Source organism: Marmota monax, unplaced genomic scaffold, assembly GCF_021218885.2.
Source record: "Marmota monax isolate L192 unplaced genomic scaffold, Marmota_monax_Labrador192_F-V1.1 WCK01_AAM20220418_F8-fsc00061, whole genome shotgun sequence".
NCBI lineage: Eukaryota > Metazoa > Chordata > Mammalia > Rodentia > Sciuridae > Marmota > Marmota monax.
This window is the reverse complement of record NW_026695230.1, coordinates 15,188,865-15,206,447: the sequence shown is the minus strand read 5'-3', so window position 1 is coordinate 15,206,447 and position 17,583 is coordinate 15,188,865. Positions and strand designations below refer to the sequence as shown.

General features: G+C 45.1%; 1 protein-coding gene across 5 annotated transcripts in view; it reads right to left on the bottom strand.

Moving 5' to 3' along the window:
• Irag1 (inositol 1,4,5-triphosphate receptor associated 1) overlaps window positions 1-17,341 on the bottom strand; it is a 119,240-nt gene extending 101,899 nt beyond the window's left edge. The window contains exon 1 of one of the 5 annotated variants that reach the window (XM_046438036.2): window positions 16,907-17,341. The gene's annotated coding sequence lies outside the window, so the exon portion shown is untranslated. Of the gene's footprint in view, window positions 1-5,479; window positions 5,534-13,156; window positions 13,404-16,906 lie in introns of those variants that run through there. The other 4 variants (XM_046438037.2, XM_046438042.2, XM_046438038.2 and 1 more) reach the window with 4 other exon arrangements.
• Between the last annotated feature and the right edge of the window lie 242 nt (window positions 17,342-17,583).

The following is a 17,583-nucleotide window of genomic DNA, read 5'->3' as shown; positions in this document are numbered from 1 at the left end:
AGTAACTCCACTTCCCTCATGGTACAGGATCCCTGCCAATCAACCAACTCTGAGAAGTCCAGAGAAGTTTTTGGATATTTCTTGCTCTGGTCCCCCTTCTAACTCCAGACTTAGCTAGAGTACAAGATGAACGATATTCCTGGGATTGCCTGGAAGCCCGTCCTAAGATGGCAGTTCACCCTCTGCGTATGAGCTAGGAAAGGATTCTCTGTGGAGACATCGATGGAGGGTGCTTTGGGCATGGGGTACCAGCATATGTATAGGAAATGCACAGCAACCTGGGCAGAGAAGGCCTGGACACTGGCCTGAAGAGTCTGGGAAGGCTATAGCCCCACTGGGCTGGGAAACAGTCCCTGGGTTCCTGGAGGTCTCCCTGGCTGCCCACCATTTGGAGCAGTAGTGAATTAATGTGATTCAGGCTCCAAAAATAGTAGTCAGAGCATCTAAAATTGCTTTCCATCCTGGGCTGGGCCTGTCCTCTGGGAATGTTAGCATTTTGAAGACATCCCTGTTTACCCAGTGTGCCTGTCAGACCTCAACTTCGATCTGGGCCACCCAGATGTCCTCTTGGTTCTGTTTGCTCCTGCCGGTTCCTTCTCTACTCTGCATCACATGCACTGCTTCCCAAATGTGGGAAGTTCTTGAAATTTATGCCTGATGCCTGCTGTTACCAAGTCAGAGGACTTTAACCTGGCACATGGCTTAGAAGGGCAGAAACAACCCCTTGGAGAACTGGCCAGGGTAGCTCTGTCATTGAGTTGTGTCTTAGTTCCTAATTAAGTCACAACTTAAAAATTAGGAAAAATGAGGATAGGAGAAGTAGAGTCACCTGGGTTATCCGTCAGCCTCTGGCCTGTTCAGGATGCTAAAGGGAGCTATTCCCCAAGGGTCTGGTCTTTCTTAGATAAATTGCTCTGGGATCCCTGGATCTTTGCTCATAAAGAAGACATGTTACTCCATGCACACCTTAGAGCCTCTCCTTATAATGTGCTCTTTGTGCAGAGTGTCCTTTCCTCCCCATTACTGAGCAGTGCCCTTCGCCCTGTTATATAGTGCCTTCCTAAGGGCAGGGAAGCTGAGTCTTCCCTGAGTTGTCTGCACTGAATGCTTTTGAGCAGCCATCTTTGTTCTGGGCAAACTCAGAAATTCATACTTCCCCTCCTCCCCATCGCCCAGGGACCATGATTCCTGGTTGCCTTGCCCACAGGGCAGGAGTGATGCAGAACAAGTATCCCTCTGCCTCTTGGGAGACTGACCTCTAATTTTCTAACAATTAAGTGCTTGAGATTTATAGCCCCTGTGTGGATTTTCTGATTTAAATGTAGTTTGGTGTTTGTAGCCCAAAGAAAAGTGATTTGATCTTTATGACCCTGTGCTTCAGCTCTACTTTTCTTAGCTGTGTCCCTTGTATTGCATCTCATTGGCCTTACTTTGCCTCCTTAAGAAATGCCAGTACCCCAGGATAGAAAGTTCTGGATGTGAGGGGCAGAGGGAGGAGCAAGCTAATCTATGCCTGTTCGCTCCATTGTAAAAACAGAGGTAACAGTCTCTATTTCAGACTGGCTTAGAGGATGAATCAAATGTTTCAACTGCTGGCATAGAGCTGGTGAACTGTGGGGACAGCTGCAGCTCTTGCCCATCTGGTGTCCAGTCCCCCTCCTCGTATCAGCAGCATCTTCGACATTCTTGTGCTTGGATAGAGGCAGTTGGCCCTGCTAGGGGAGTGTGCCACTGACACAGGACTGGTCCATCAACTCACCCCAGACCCCTGGCTCTGGTGATTAATCAAGGATGAGCATGTCATTCAGAGCAAGTCAACAAACCAACAAATTCAATCTGGTAACTTTTATTGGAATTTTTGGGGCAGTTCTTGCTGCAGGAATCTGAAATTGCCCTAGACTTCTCAACTATGTGACCCAGAAAATTCTGATAATTTTCTAATATAATTTGCATCTATTTCTGGTCCATGCAAACAAGAATCCTGGCTAATGCACAGTTCAAGAGAGTTGCTTTACCTTCCCCATTCCTTCTGCCCTTTCTCTGGTGGGGCCCTCCTTACCCCCACAGAGATGAAACCACAGCTCAACTCCCTGTCCTCTCTCCCTTTATTCATCATCCATCTTCTACCACACTGCTTGCTCTCAAACATTGGCTTAGAGGACTCCTTGACTCCCTACTGCCTGGAGAAGTCCTGACTCCCTCAGCTTCACCTCCAAAGTCTCCTGACTATCTACCTAGACATCAAGGTCCTAAGTTCCTCAGCCCCACCTGCAAAGCCTGCCACAATCTGACCCTAATTGTTCCAAGAGTTTCTCTCCCAAGACCATCTCTGTCAGCCTCAGGCACACTGCACCCCATTTATATCAAACTACTCCCATTCTGAAACACTCCCTCCATGTTCTCATGCCTCGCCCTTTCCCTGAAAGACCTTATGCCTCTTTCTTACCTATCTGCCCAAATTCCACCTATTCAACTTTCTTCTAAGATTTTACAAATGACCCCAGACAAAGAAATGCCTCCCTGTCTTGAACTTTTATGTATAGTACCACTCAGTCTATCTTATGTGAGGGTCGTTTATATACACTTTGAGAACAGAAGTATGTCTTACTCATTTCCAGATCCCCTTGGGGCCTTTGCACTGGATTTGCCCCCATAGGCCCTTGGTGACTCTGTTAGATCAGTCCTTATCTTCCAGTGGACAACTCTGCATCCCCCACCCCATTCCTTCAACACTTGAGCAATGGGAGCAATCCTTTGTTCATATTTTCTCTTTACCAGGAACCTTATTTTTTAAAATTTTGATAAAATACACATGACATAGAATTTATAATTTTAACCTTTTTAATGTGTACAATCCAGCAGCACTAAGCTTACTCATAATGTTGTGCACCTATCAGCACTATCCATCAGCCCAAATAGAAACCTCATGTCCAGTAAGCAGTCACTCTCCCTTCTCCCTACACCCAGTCCCTGGCAATCACTGCTTTCTCTATATATAGATTTACCTGTTCTGAATAGTTCAGATAAACAAAGTCATGCAATATGTAATTTGTGTGTGTGTGTCTGGCTTCTTTCATTTAGATAATGTTTTTCAGTTTTATCCACATTGTAGCATTGTATCAGAACTTCATTCCTTTTTCTAGATGAATAAAGTTCTGTGGTATGGATACACCACATTTTGCCTATTCACTCATCAGGTGTTAGATATTTGAGTTCTTTCTACCTTTTAGTTATTGTGAATAGTGCTGCTGTAAACATTATTATACAAGTTTTTGTTTGACCAAAAACATATTTCCAAGTATTTGGGATATATATCTAGGAGTAGGGTCACTCATTTGTATCATGTGGAAATTCTGTTTACCAGGAAGTTGCTTATTCTTGCTGTCTCCATTTCTCGCCAACATACTGGATTTACTTAGCTGACTTCACCTGGAGAGGAAGGGTTCAAGGCTGTCTAGAGGGAGCTATTTCACCTTAACCATCATCCCTCCTGGCATACCTTAAAGGACACTCCTGGTTTTCAATACTAACCTCTTGTGTTTAGAGCTTTCCATGGCCCAAGCTACTTCATGTCCACTATTGGATTTACTCCAACAACAACACTGCAGGGCATACTATTATATCTGTTTTCAGAAACAGAGGTTGAGATTCAGGGGGGTAAAGTGACTTGGCAAGGTCTCAGCCATTAAAGGTTGGGCCAAGTCTGATACCCCCAACCCCATTCCCTTTCCACACTACCATCATGGCCTTCTCTCCATTTGCTGTCTGTCCAAGGTCATTTGAAAATGATCACCTTCAGAAATCTATTCTAGGATCCACCATTGCTTACAAATGGCCCTTGCTGGGTGACTGGTCAAGATTTCTGAATATATTCTTGTAAGTTGGCACCTCATTTAGAATCAAAGCGTTTTTCCTGAGGCAGATTTTTGCCCAAAGCAAAGAGACTTTTGCCTTTGGGGAGTCTTTTGTTCCTTTCTGGAATCCTGGGGTAAACCTCCCTTTTGATGTCAATAGGAAGGGAAATCTGAACCTGTCCCCCAAGCTCAACCTTAACTCTCTGAATTTTCTCCTTTCATTCATCATGAGAATGTTCCCTTTACCTTCTTAGGAGGAAACTATCCCTTGGACCAAGGAGACCCCTGACCTCTTTGGAGTAGAAAAGAGGCACAAAACCTGACATGGTGGAGCTGTGTCCAGCATTCCTGTTGGAGACTTCTGATCCTCGTCTCCTACATCAACCTGGGACCATGCGAGGTAAAGAATAAAACAAGCAAAAAAGACAACAGGTAATAGCAGCAACTTCCCACTCGGCAAAGACACACTGTGTGCCTGATGCTTCAGGTATGTTTACTCAATCCCCTTACTTTCCTGTGAGGTAGGTGTCATTTTGTGAAAAGTAAAAGTGAGGCTCAATGAGGAGCTATAACTTCTCCAAGATAACAGATCTGATAGATGGCCAAGAGGGAAATGAAAGCCATCAGAGCCCTTGCTTTCTCCACCTCAGCCCACAGTCTGCTTCCTAGGGAGAAGCTTTTTGGGCTGACCAGGCTCACTTAGAGCCTCCTTAGCAGTTCTGCACATGGGGAGGACTCTCTAGATGCTGCAAGATCCACCCCACATCCACTCAAGCACAAATGCCCCAGTTAGCTTTTCCCAAAGCATGTTCTAGACAACCCTAGTTCTAGTGATGTTGTTAGGAGCTATGAAAAGAAAGGTTGTGTATCACTGCATTTGGAGATATCAATGTGAGACGGTTCTGTCCTGCAGGACAACTCAGAGCCTTTATGAAGCAAACCTGCAATATAAATCTCCAGGAATGAGCAACAAGATACAATGTTTTCCAATCTTATTTGACCAGACATGTTTTTTTTTCAAGGAGTATCTCAAAGTGGAGATCAATCTGGGTGTCCTAAACCCTTTATGGTTGGAGGCCATCTAGAAGTGAGAAGGTAGAGTGGTAACAGCCTGGAGTCACATGACTAATTCTGGACAATAGACCATGTCACCTCTGGGTGAAAGCCCTGAGAGCTGGTGCCTCCTGCATCCCTCTCCTTCTCTGCAGAGATGGCTCTGGAGGCCATACCGTGGGAAGACTGAAAGATTAGTTGGGAGAATTGCTCCCTCCCCTTGGTCTCACTTTTCCTGGGTTTCACTCCTTCCCCTGGGGTCAGGGAAACTGGGAGAGCATTGGTTGAGTAAGGGAAGAGAAGGGCTGAGGCAGACAGGAATTCTTGGCATTTATATAGCCATCTAATGATGGACATGTCTTCCATATAGGATGCTCTACCATGAAACTTCTTGCTATAATTTGGTGGAACAACCTGTGTCCTGTGATCCAGGTCTTCCCAGTATACCAGAGCTCAGTGTATAGGCAGTGAAGTCCCAGCTGTAAGGTGCAGATGGTCAGCTGGGGTATGGTTAAGGTGCAGGGTGTAATGCAAAAGATCTGAGGCAGCTCTAGGAATTTTGCATCTCTAACCTGCTTCCAGTTGATGCTGATGCTGCTGGTTCCTAGACAACACACTCTGGAAAGTAAGGTGGCAGGGATAGGGCTGTCAATCCAATGTGCAGTAGGAACAGGGATGAGGACCCATGAAAATGTTTCAATTCCAAAATTTGAAGGAAAAAAACAAAAAACAAACAAGCTTTTAGGTCAAAGAAAAGCATTTTAATAAGTAATGCTAGTATATTTATCTTCCCACCAGCACAATCATAAAATAAAATTTTTAGTGTTTTCATAAAGAGGAAGGGACCCATGAAGGCAAAAATATCTGGGGACCCATAAAAATACTAGTGGGAGTCCAGGGATGGGGCAAGGGGTGGTAGGAGTGGTTCTGCCACTTAACACTTTAAAACCCAGAGAATTCATGAAAGGCTACCTAGATACCAGGCTCCATGGTCCCCCAGGGCGGATCAGAGAAAGTGCTGTGCACTTCTGTTGGTGAGCTGCTTGAGTAGTTTCCTGGGAGTCCTCACATTCATCAGATCTCCTCTACTTAGGGAGTTCCAAAGGGCACCCAAGGCCTCCTGGAGCCCCGTGCCCTCAAATTATGATGCCTATGATGGTCATCCCTTCTAAGACACTGACCCTCCCTGTCAATGTCCCCACCACCTACTCCAGAAGGCACACCCATCTGCTCCCAGAGCTGGAGGCTTGAAGCAGCTGGTCCTACACACAGGGAAGAGCAACCAGGTTTTAGCAGCTGCCTTTGTTAGTGACAAAAATAAGACCATAGATAGGAAAGGTAACAGAATACAACAGTCACTAGTATGGCAATACGTAAAAACGTGGATGTGTAACCGATGTGATTCTGCAATCTGTATACGGGGTAAAAATGGGAGTTCATAACCCACTTGAATCTAATGTATGAAATATGATATGTCAAGAGCTTTGTAATGTTTTGAACAACGAATAAAAAAAATAAGACCATAATTTCTGATCTGAACAGTAAATGTCTAAAGCAAGCATCAAGAGACTCTTGCTTTAACCAAAAAGAGAATGAGTAGATATTCCCTTCAGCAAGAAATACTTTCTTAAAAACAAACCCTTCCATTTGCTTTGGACCTGATGTCAGTTCCAACTGTCCCCAAGACACTGCAGTATGAACAATTACAGAGACCCTTCTGACACACCTGCAGTCTCTCCCTTGTCATGGACCCAGTGTCTGGTAAAATTATTGCTCTGGGATGGCCTCAGTCATGTGATTGTTGGGGTGAATTCCTGGGCCTTGGAGAATGAATGGTTCACAGATGAGGCCTCAGAAAAGAGAATTGATTTACTGAAGTCACAGCATGAGTTGGAGGGAGAGCCAGGCCTAAAGTTTGGAACCCCTGTCCAGGTGCTGGCTTCCCTTAATACCTCTCTGTAAGCCTATCATGAGCTAACTTTTCTGAAATTTTATTGGCCCAGACTCTACTCGCTCTTGGCCTGGTAAACTCCCAAGTGCAAATTTCTCTTGTACTCTGCACCAAAGTCAATAAGGCCTTGGCTCTGGAACATTCCAACTGTGTGGTCCTGAGTGAATTGCTAGACCTCAGGAAGCCTCAATTTTTCTCATCAGTAAAACAGAGATATTATTACTGCCTATCTCTGAGGATGTTGCAAAATATGAGATGATATATGTAAAGCACTTAAAGTGGTTTTTAGCTGGTGCTCAATAAAGGATAGCTGTTATAGTAATAATCATCACTACAGTATTATTACTCTTGTTATTATCATGTGAAACAAGTTCTGACAGATTTCAGCAGTGGAACCTTCCCTTCCAGGCCTCTGAAAAGTTAATCTTTCTTTGCGTGAGGAAGCAACTTTTGTGCTTTCCAATTGTAGGAACCATGATATAGGAATAATTTACCATGTATTTGGGAATCTAATGCACCAGATGCTTGAGGTCCATCAGCAACCATGTTTTCCTCTACCAGGCCCAGCAGGGCTGAGAAAAAGTCTGCCTCCAGATTAGGGAAAATCCTGTGGATCCCAGACCTATTGGGAATGTTGGCCATACACAGAGACAATAGCATATAAGGCTGTGCTCCAATGTATTCACAGGTGAGAAACCCACACACAAATGAACACTATGAGTTATTTGTTGAAATAACACAAGAGGTTTCCTGTGTATGTTCTGAGGAGTTGGGGGGCTTGCTGGACCTCCAGGAGGCAGGACAGAAGGGCTGTTATAAGTTAACAGGTCATGACATCCTTTGAAGACACTTTTGTTTTTAGAAATTTCCCCTTCTTAGAAGAAACCCCTATATACCAGGGATGATCCTCATGGCCACATCTGTGTCCTATGATACTGACCACTGACCATGGCTATTAATTCCAAGCTAGGTATATCAGGATCTTTTTCCTGAGAACTAGGACAGAAATTATGAGCCATTGGAGCCTGGGCAAGCTAGACCTGTGCCACTGAGCAGTGATCTGCATAGTGAAGTTTATATGCCAAGGAATACAGATGGTTCAGTGAAATGTAGGAAGAAAATTCCAATCTGCTATTTCTATTAAAAAGTAAAAAAAGGGCTGGGAATGTGGCTCAGTGGTAGAGTGCTTGCCCAGCACTTTAGAGGCACTGGGCTCCATTCTCAGCACCACATTAAAAAAAATTATATATATATATATATATATATATATATATATATATATATATATATATATATATATATCTTAAAATAAAAACAAAAGTAAACTTGCTTAATATTTAATGAAAACATTGGCAATGGTGCCCTTATTCACTCTATATGTTGAGAGGTCACTTTCATGTCCAGTTCATGAGACATTCTAAGGTCTCAGAAGGAAATCCACAGTGGAGCCACTGATACAGCTCCTATGTGTTCATTTGCTTTTAATGCAGGGTGACACAGTCTGTATGTAAGTGAATGGATTAGTGAAATATATTTACCTAGTTTTAATCAAACCAACCTCCAGAACAGGCAAATGTCTTAAAAGACTCCCTGCCAAAACAGGGGAGTGAAGATACTGGCGCTGGTGCTAAAATGACAACCAACCTCAAAAATTTTTACAAACAGGTGGATAAAATAAGAAATTTTAGCATCTTGTTCAGAAATTTTATCATCTTCCACATGAGCTGGTTTTTCTCTATTTTCCCTCCCTCCCTCTCTGCCTGCCCTGTCAGAGAGCCACCCCCCTTCTCCATGATCCAGGATGACACCTGTGGACGTACCACCTGGCCTTCCTTGCTGGCGCTCTGAGTTTGACCAATGGACAAGCAGGACTGGAGGAGAGGGAGGTTGGGGCTTTCCTGCTGTCCCTCCTTGCTTTAGTACTACATCTTTGGCAGGAGGTCTGGGGGCCTGCATTCTTCCATAACCACAGCTTAGTTTAGAGAAACCCTCTTCCCTGGCTCCAGAACTCACTGGCTTCTGGTAACACAGTGTCTTTCTCTTGCCTTCCCAGTGGGGCTGGTAATACTTCCTGCTGTTGCTAGTTTGGGGCTTCTGGGCATCATCCCTTGTTGGCTCCCATACCTCTGTCAATTGTCAAAGTCTCTTGAGCCATCTGACTTGGATTTGGTTCCTTGCTGGGAACTTGACTGACAAAGTGTCTCTTTCAGCCATGACAGTTATTAAAACCAGGGGTTATCCAAAGTGCCAAACCAAGATTTTCAAAATAATGAAGCAGGATTTATCACATGTCTCTTACTTTGGGCAAAGCAGAAAAATTATTGGCATTGTTTAAAAAAAAAGTCATGATTTTCAATATTATTTATTTTTCTCATTCTAAAAAAATTCTGTTTTATGTCTTATAAAATATTTTATAAATTGAAACCAATATACATTCGTTTGAATGCATGATTAATTTTTTTAAACAAATAAGATGCACCATTAAAAAAACAAAAACTTGAAGCTCTCTGCTCCAGAGAAACTATTGGCAACTTCCCATTGCGGGCTGAGCTGCTCTAGGTCCTGCCTTCCTGAGGCTTGGCTGACTACTTCATTCTTGAAGTCTCTGGAATACCTTCCAAAAATCAAAACTTTCTCTTGAGTTAGCCAGTGTAGGTTTCTGATACTTGGTAACCAAAGAGTTTTAACCAACAAAGGTAGAATCTAATAAATTTCTGTGTCCTACCTGGGAACAGGCCATGTGGGTACCACCAAATAAATTCTAGAGTATTTTCCTACAGCAGAAAAAGAAAAGGCTCATCTATACTTCCAAGAAGAGAGATGCCTCTCTTAGGCTTTGGAGGAGTCTCTCTGATATGGGAAGAGATGGCTCATCAGAACTGTCTACCCACAACTGAAATCTCTATCTCCTAGGCTTTTTGATTATGAACACAGTCATCTCCCACAATACATTGGCACATAGACACTTAGAACTGTGTCTATGGTGATGCTCCTTAGGAAGCCAGTTTCCTCATGACAAGCCCCAGCTTCCTCTTCATCTTCTAACCTACCTTAAGATCAGTTGGGCCTCAGCTGGGAAAGAAGTCCAGGAGGCTATTACATTCTTTCTACCAGGAAGCCATTCTCCAAAGAGATTGAAAATATCAAGACAAGATAGCCCTTCAGGAAACCTGACCATCTAGGGCCCATGTGCCTGATGTCCATCCAGACCCCAATCATCATCATAATAATTATTATTAAAAACATAATAATAATTATTATTTTTATTATTTAAGACACATGTGTAAGTGCTTTAGAAACAGTGATCCATTCCATCTTCATGACAACCTTTTGAGCCGTCGTAGTACTATCCTCAGTCCTACTTTAAAGGTAATGGTAGTGAGACAGAGAGAGGTTAGATCATTTGTTCATTAGTAAATTGTAAAGCTGGGATTTGAACCCTGCTCAACCACTACTCTTGACTGCCTTAGGTGACCTTGACAATATTTATGACCTTGGTGAGCCACAGACCATGATTTCAGACTCATGACATAGGGCATGGCATTTCTTGTCAGTAGAAAGTTCATGACTAGATGTGTTTTCCTTCTCAATAGAGGAAGGATCTTGTTTGTGAATAAGTTTTATGAGACCTGATAAAGACTGTCACATACTGAAAGAAGACAAAAGAAAGATGCAAAGCAGAGCAGGCCTAGGGGGCAACTGTCCCAAGAGCTCAGAGCCTCTGTTCTGGGCAGCACTGGGGCCTCCTGGACCTTGTTCCTATAGGATCAGGACCAAAGGGCTGGACTTACTCGCTCTGTTCTGTGGCCCAGTGTGTAAGCCACAGAGAGATGCAAAGAGTAGGGAGTTTGGGAGCCTGATGATTGTAGGTTTAACTCTCCACTCTTCGCTTACTAGTTACTAATTAGTGGTCCTGGATAAGTAGCCCAACCTCATGGACCTTAACAGCTAACATATGGATTTAGTGCATTATTTTACCTAAAATGCCTGGCACATACATTGTGCTCAGATAATTGTGGTTCTGTTCCCCTGTCTTCTTCACTTACTTGTGTAAAGTAACCTAGAAGGAGGGTTAAAAGATCATTTGCTTCCTTGTGTGGAAATGGAACTAATAGAACTTCTGTGAAAAAAGTAATCATTCCAGATCCTTCCAGTTTAGTGCTTGTGTTGTCTGAGGAAGGCCTGCCCCCAAACAACTCTCTCCCACCCCAGCAGCATCTCCAGAGGAGAGAGGGTGAGGTTCTTTCAAGTGGGAAAGGTGGGAGCTAGGACTCCACATGGTGGACCCTGTGGCCTCAGCCCTTCCCATCTCCCACTAGGGTATAGCACAAGTCTCACCAGGTATTTGTCACCTGAGAGGACTGCTTTGCAACTGGCCTTGGACCAGGTCCTTACTGTACTTCCCAAGAGTGTGATAGTCCTGGCTCCACCCAGAGGGATGGTTCTGAGAGAACCCTCGGGCACATCATCGTGAACTGTTCAGCTCTTTCCATAGGGAACACACCATCTGCTCTGCTTCTCCATACTCCCAGGTTCAAAAGACCCTGCTTCCACCGCAGGGCACCACAGCGGAATGGGGATACATCTGCTTAATACACTGTTAGAAAGCCTGCTTGCCCGCCAATGGACCCACATTCCCCAACCCCAGTTTTTCCAGTCATGTGGGGGTATTGGTCCCTGAATCTCAACAAGCCTCAAAACATAAGGTAAACAAAGAGGTTATTTACTGGGTAAATAATCTCTTTAAAGACTCCATCAGATACCAAAAGCCAATCATCTAGCAAATAAGTTCCCCCATTCTCCTTGGATGTCTATAGAGGTACAAGTAAGACCCAGGATTATGGGTGGTCAGAATCTCAAACCCAGTGAGAAGCCTCCTTGATGGAAACTCTGGTGGCAGACAGAGGAATGCTAGGAATAATAATAATTGTTGTATCCTGGGTGCCAAGAATAGACACTGGACTAAGGGATTTAACCATGCAAAGTAGACTCTGAATCACAGGAGAGGATACTGAGTCTCAGAGAGATGGGTGCAGCTTGAGGTATGTAGCTGCTCAGTGATGGTGCGACGTGGTCTGTCCAGGGCCCACACTTTACACCAGGGAGCTGTGATGGCTCCCGCATGAGGCAGCAACGAGAGAGGAGCTGGTGGACAGTAAGCCCATCTTCCCACTCAGCTCCAGTGTATATTTGGCCACACCTGTGTGAGCAAAGCCAAGGGCATCTTCAGGCTTTCTCCTGAGGAACCAGGGGCCTGGGGTTCTCTGGAAACATCCTCCTGTCAGCAGCAGAACTCTCTATAGCTTCTGTGTCCCTTCCCAGCAGAGCCACTCTGGGGACCACATCCTGCTCTTCTAGCTGGGCTGTGAGCAGTATGTGGCCTCCTCCCTCCCCACCTCTCCCACTAGCCCATGGGTCTCTAAACTTCCTTTGGTTTTACCGGGGCAAATCAGCTTTTCCCTCACCCTCCTCTTACTGATGCCCCAATTCCATCAAGCCATGTGTCCTAAACTTGCACACGGCTCTCACATTTTTTGCCACATCTGTGTTCCACTTATATACTTATTTGTTTAATATCCTTTAATTTCACTAGTGTTGAGTCAGAAAGCCAAGAGTGAAATCCCAGCTCTGCCTTTTACCAGCTTTGTGTTGTGGAGCAAGCTCCTTACCTCTTTCTGTGCCTCAGTTTCCTTATCTGTATACCGTGGGCAATGCTGGTAACTACTTCCAAGGGTTGCTTTGAGGGCTAAATGACCTATTGCAGGTAAAGCCTTAGAACAGCACCTGGCACACAGCAAGCACTTAATACATATTAGCTAACATCACCACTACCTTGATTTAAAAGGGAAACTTTGGGCTAGGCATATAGCATGGTGGTAGACTGCTTGCCTAGCATGTATGTGCAAGGCCTTGGATTCAATCCCCAGCCCTACAAGAAAAAAAAAGGAAACTTTATGTCCCTGTCTTACATGGAAAAATCAGTACCACTTACTACAAATAGAGAGTTATGGTAAAAATAAATGTAATGAAAACAGTTATTAAATTCTTGCTATTGCCTACCAGACTACATGCCAAGAAGGAAGACAAGCAAGTGTCAGAAGGATGTTAACACTGGGCTCAAGGGAGGGCTACTAACTTCCAAGTCTTCCCAGGCCATCTATTTTTTTTTTTTTTAAGCACTGAAAGTCTGGGGCAACTCTCATTCCCAGAAAAAACTGAACAGCTGGTCACTGGATCTCCAATAGAAAATTCATCCTTGACAGGAAGGACTGAAAACTCAAACAAAATACTGTCTTACCGTGTGATTTGGGGTGTTTGAGGCTGGGCCAGCATCTTATAATCATCTTGCAGAACAAGCCCACATCATGGCCATGAGGCACAAGCCCGCCTCTGAGAGCAGAGTCCCCAAATGCTGCAAATATTGGGAAGCTGTCACATTGTGTGTGTCAGTGAGATAGTCCTCAAAGGAAACCCACATTTGTAAATGCCAACCACAGGAAGAATGGTCAAACTGTTACACAACTAAAATTACTCTATGTTATACAACTATTGCAAACTCATGCTTGGAAGAATCTTTAATGATGTGGAAAAATGATTATGATTAGATGTTCAGTTTTTAAAAGGCAGACTACAAAATCAAGTTGCCAATAAGACCTGAGTTTTGTAAAGTATAGAGAAATTTAAAGAAAGAAACATACCATAATAATAATAGTATCTTCCTGAGTGGTGTGATTTTTCTGGAAAGTTTTTAAACCCTTTATATTTATCCTGAGTTTCTTATTTATATCATTTCTGCATTTTCCAAGAATGTTTAGCAAGGAATATATGTTACTTTATGACCAAAAAAATTGTGAGCTGGATGTGGTGATGCACACCTATAATCCTACTGGCTCTGGAGGCTGAGCTCCAAGCCAGTCTCAGCAACTTCATGAGACCCTGTCTGTAAGCAAAATATTTTAAAAAGGGCTGGAGATGTGGTTCTGTGGTTAAGCACTCCTAGGTTCAATCCCTGGTACCAGAGAAAAAAATTTAATAAAAATTAGAATTTAAAAAACAGTACTAGGAAGAATGTAACAGCATAGCAGACTGACTAAGTCTTGCTTTAATAAACATTTTGACATCTGTTGCTGGCTGGAAAAGGCTTTCTGTCTGTCTAATTTACTGTCACCTGATTTCTATCTCCCTCAGAGAAGGAAAAGGTGGGGGCTTTCAAGGTTACAACAGGTGTCACCCTCTGCTAAGTCTACGTCTAAAGGTTCATCAGATGAGGAGGTTGCCCTGAGCTGTCATCTGAACTCAAGGTTCTCAAGGCAAGCATGATATTCCCTTTCCTTCTATTCTTGCTTCTTCCATGATCTGGTCTGTGACACTCAATAATTGCCTCTGAGACCCGATTCCCTAATTATAGTGTGACATCTAACACAGAAAGTGCCAACCAAGGCAGCCTGAGCTGGAATCCCTGCTCACCACCAGCAGCTGTGTGCCTCTCCTTGAACCATGGCATCCTTAACTCTAACCAGAGGATTAAATAAAAGATCTTGCCACAAAGTAGAAGCTCAATTAATATCAGTTTTCTCCCCTCTTTCCTTTTGCATTCACTACACCAGAACTCAGTTCTCCATCTCCTTCTTCTCACTCAAATAGCTCCTGAAGGTGCAGGGGCAGAGTCTTACAGCTCAAAGCTCTCTCTCCTCCATCCACATGGGCCTCTGTTCCTTCTTGGGCATCAAACAGAATCTTGCTGACCGTGAAGCCACAGTGAGGATGGGTGGGGTGCAGCCCAGTGTCTCTGTGGGGCCATGCAGCAGAGGTGGCAGGATGGGGTGGATAATTAGAGACCCTACCTTGCATCCCTTCAAACCAGACTACAAGAATCTGATCATCAGGAACATGTGCTTAATAAACCCAGGACCTTCATTAACCAGGACACATTTTATTATCATTGTGTCTATTTATTCAACCAAAAATAATTGATCCCAAGCACTTATCATATGCTTCTGCTGGGGGTGTGATCCATCTTCATTAGAAAGGTGAAGAGGAAAGACATGCATTCTGTTTGGAAACCAGAGAACCATCCGGGCAGCTCAGGTAAGGTGTTTCATGCTTGCAGAAACCTTCATCCCAGAACCAGCCCTGGGACCCCTTTGGAATTCAGTTTCAAGTAGAAAGTGTCATGCAGCCCTAAATAAACTTACCCAAGATACTATTTAGATCTGTTCTGCTGCTTGGTGCCTGGGTGAGCTTGGAAAAGTCACTTAACCCCCTCCAGCCCCAGTGTCCTCACCTGCAAAACTGAAGTAAAGATTTATCTCTGCTAGCATTGCTGTAAGGGCCACATGGCCCCACCTGTGACAGCCTCACATGCAGTATGTTGGAAGAGCATCTGTGCTTCTCCCACTGTCCTCTCAGAAATGGAGCCAAGTAGAGGTGAACAGGGCTGAGGTGGTCAAGACCAGAGCCTCCAGAGATGGGCTGTCTGGGGTCACATGCCTACTGTGTGATCTCTCTGAGTTATGAGGATGGTGATAATAATCCCTGCCTTGTAGGGTTGTGGGAATGGTATATGGAAAGGGCTCAGAGCAGTTGTTCATTGCATACATGTTTGCTTCTTCTCTCCACAAAAAAAAAAATATGCTTATGAGGATAATTGATCATGTTGTAGAAATTCGAATGGAGTTGTCCTTCCCAGATGATCTTAGAGAGTATATAGAAACACCTCACTTACCACCAACCGTGGAGGAAGGGACCTCAGCTGTGAATACAAACAGCCACCTCCAATGCACATACACATACCACACACACACACACACACACACACACACACCACTGAATTGTGGACCAAACAAACATGACAATGACAACTGTTTTGTCTATTAGGTAAAAAATTACAATACACCATTGGGGACACTCAGTTGTGCTGAGGAGCAGGAGCACTGAGATGGGAATCACATAGGCCAGGGTTCAAGTCCTAACTGCTCTTTCTTGGTAGTATCACCTTGGTCAAGTCACTTAACCTGAGTTTCCTCCTCCGTAAAAGAGTTGGGGTGAGGGGTAGGTAGCTCCACCTGCCTCACAGGCCCGTCAGCACCCCCTGATAGGGGCAACACTGTCCTTGGCAGGTTCTGCCTCCCTGGCACCCCCAGCCTAGCAGACCTGGGCAGCTTCCTCCTTTTCCCTGCAGAACACCCAGCTCAGACAAGCCCTGGGGCTGCTTCACTTCCCCTGCCACTCCAGAGAGCTGCCTGAAAAGTGTAAGCGAACAGCAGCTGGAGCTCTGGCAGTTGGGAGCGCCAGCCAGGGGTCCAGGACCTGCTGCTGCTGTTTACACAAACTGCAGAGCCTCTCCAGCTTTTACAACTGTTTAATGCGCAGGAGGGATGGGGCCGCTGGGCCTCTCTCTGGCCTCTGGCTTCCCCAGGCTTTCCCTTTGCAGAAAGCCAGTCTGAGTGCAGTTCACTCTAGGAACAGCTTCAACAAGGGCCCCTGGAAGGGAGCGGGGCCAGGGCACAGGCCCAGACACATGTACCTCTCTAAGGAACAGGGAAAGGGCACGGGAGGCAGGGAGAGTTGGAGACAAAAGGAGAGATGGGGCAGAGATAAAAGCGGGGGCAGTGACCAGAACAAAGGACAGGAGGGTCAGGGACAAAAATGCCACAGGGCCAAGGATGGAGGTAAAATGGGCCAGTTCAGAATTCACATACAAAGGGGCACAGGAGGACAGAGGAGAGACACAGGAAACACAGAGGAGAGGAAACCCTGCCTGGCAGTCTTGAATAACCTCAAAACCCCCCTCTATTTCCACAAAGGGGCCCACACGAAAGCATGGAATGGGAATCTCTAGTAAGAAGTCACATCCTCACCCCAACATGTGCATATTTTCCAACAGCTAACCAAAGGAGCATAATTTAGCTAAGTTAGTACCAGCAAGGTTCACTTCTTATTTAAGGCTTAAGACAGCAACAATAAAAACGCTCAGCTGAAATACCACCCAACAAAGCCAGCTCCCCTGGAAAGTCCAAGTTCAGCGCCCCCTCCCAGCACCCTGTACCTTTAAGGAGGAGAAGTTTCCCTCTGCTTCCCTCTCAGCTGAAGAGGCAGGTTATTCTAGGATATAGCAGTGACTTACCTAAAACTGAGTTATTCCCCTTTCCTCCTCTGGCCAGCCTCTCTTCACTCTGGGGAGCTTTTACCATTTAAGGTCAATGTTACATCTGGCTCTGGAGCTCCGAGCTGAGAAGCCGCTGGCTGCAGAGGGCCGCCCGCCTCCTCTGAGAGGGGCTGGGACTTGGAGCCAGAGCTCCTCTGCAGCCTGGCTCTTGGGGTCTAAAGGCAGGGGATGCCCACCCTTCCACTCAGGGCTCTGGGCAGGCAGGGCCTGTGAGGTAGCCACTAACCCCAGGCCCCTCCCATGGCACCCACACAGCAGATGGCAAATGCCCATGGGTAGCTCATGCTGCTGGACACTGTCCTGGTCAGATAGGGACTAAGGGGACTCTGCAGACCCGCCTCCCAGCCTGGATTCTCTGGCAAGCATGTGAGCTGGGATAAGACCCTGGCCCAGCGCCAGGAGAGACTGTTTCCTGTCCCAGGAATTTGGGAGCGGGAGTTGCTCCTACCTTAAACCCTTGGGATTACCAGAGCCAAGGGACTAGGAGATTCTGCTAAATTCAGACCTGGCATTGGCCCCAAGGGCCAGTCCCTGCTCCTCCATTTAACAGCCCTGTG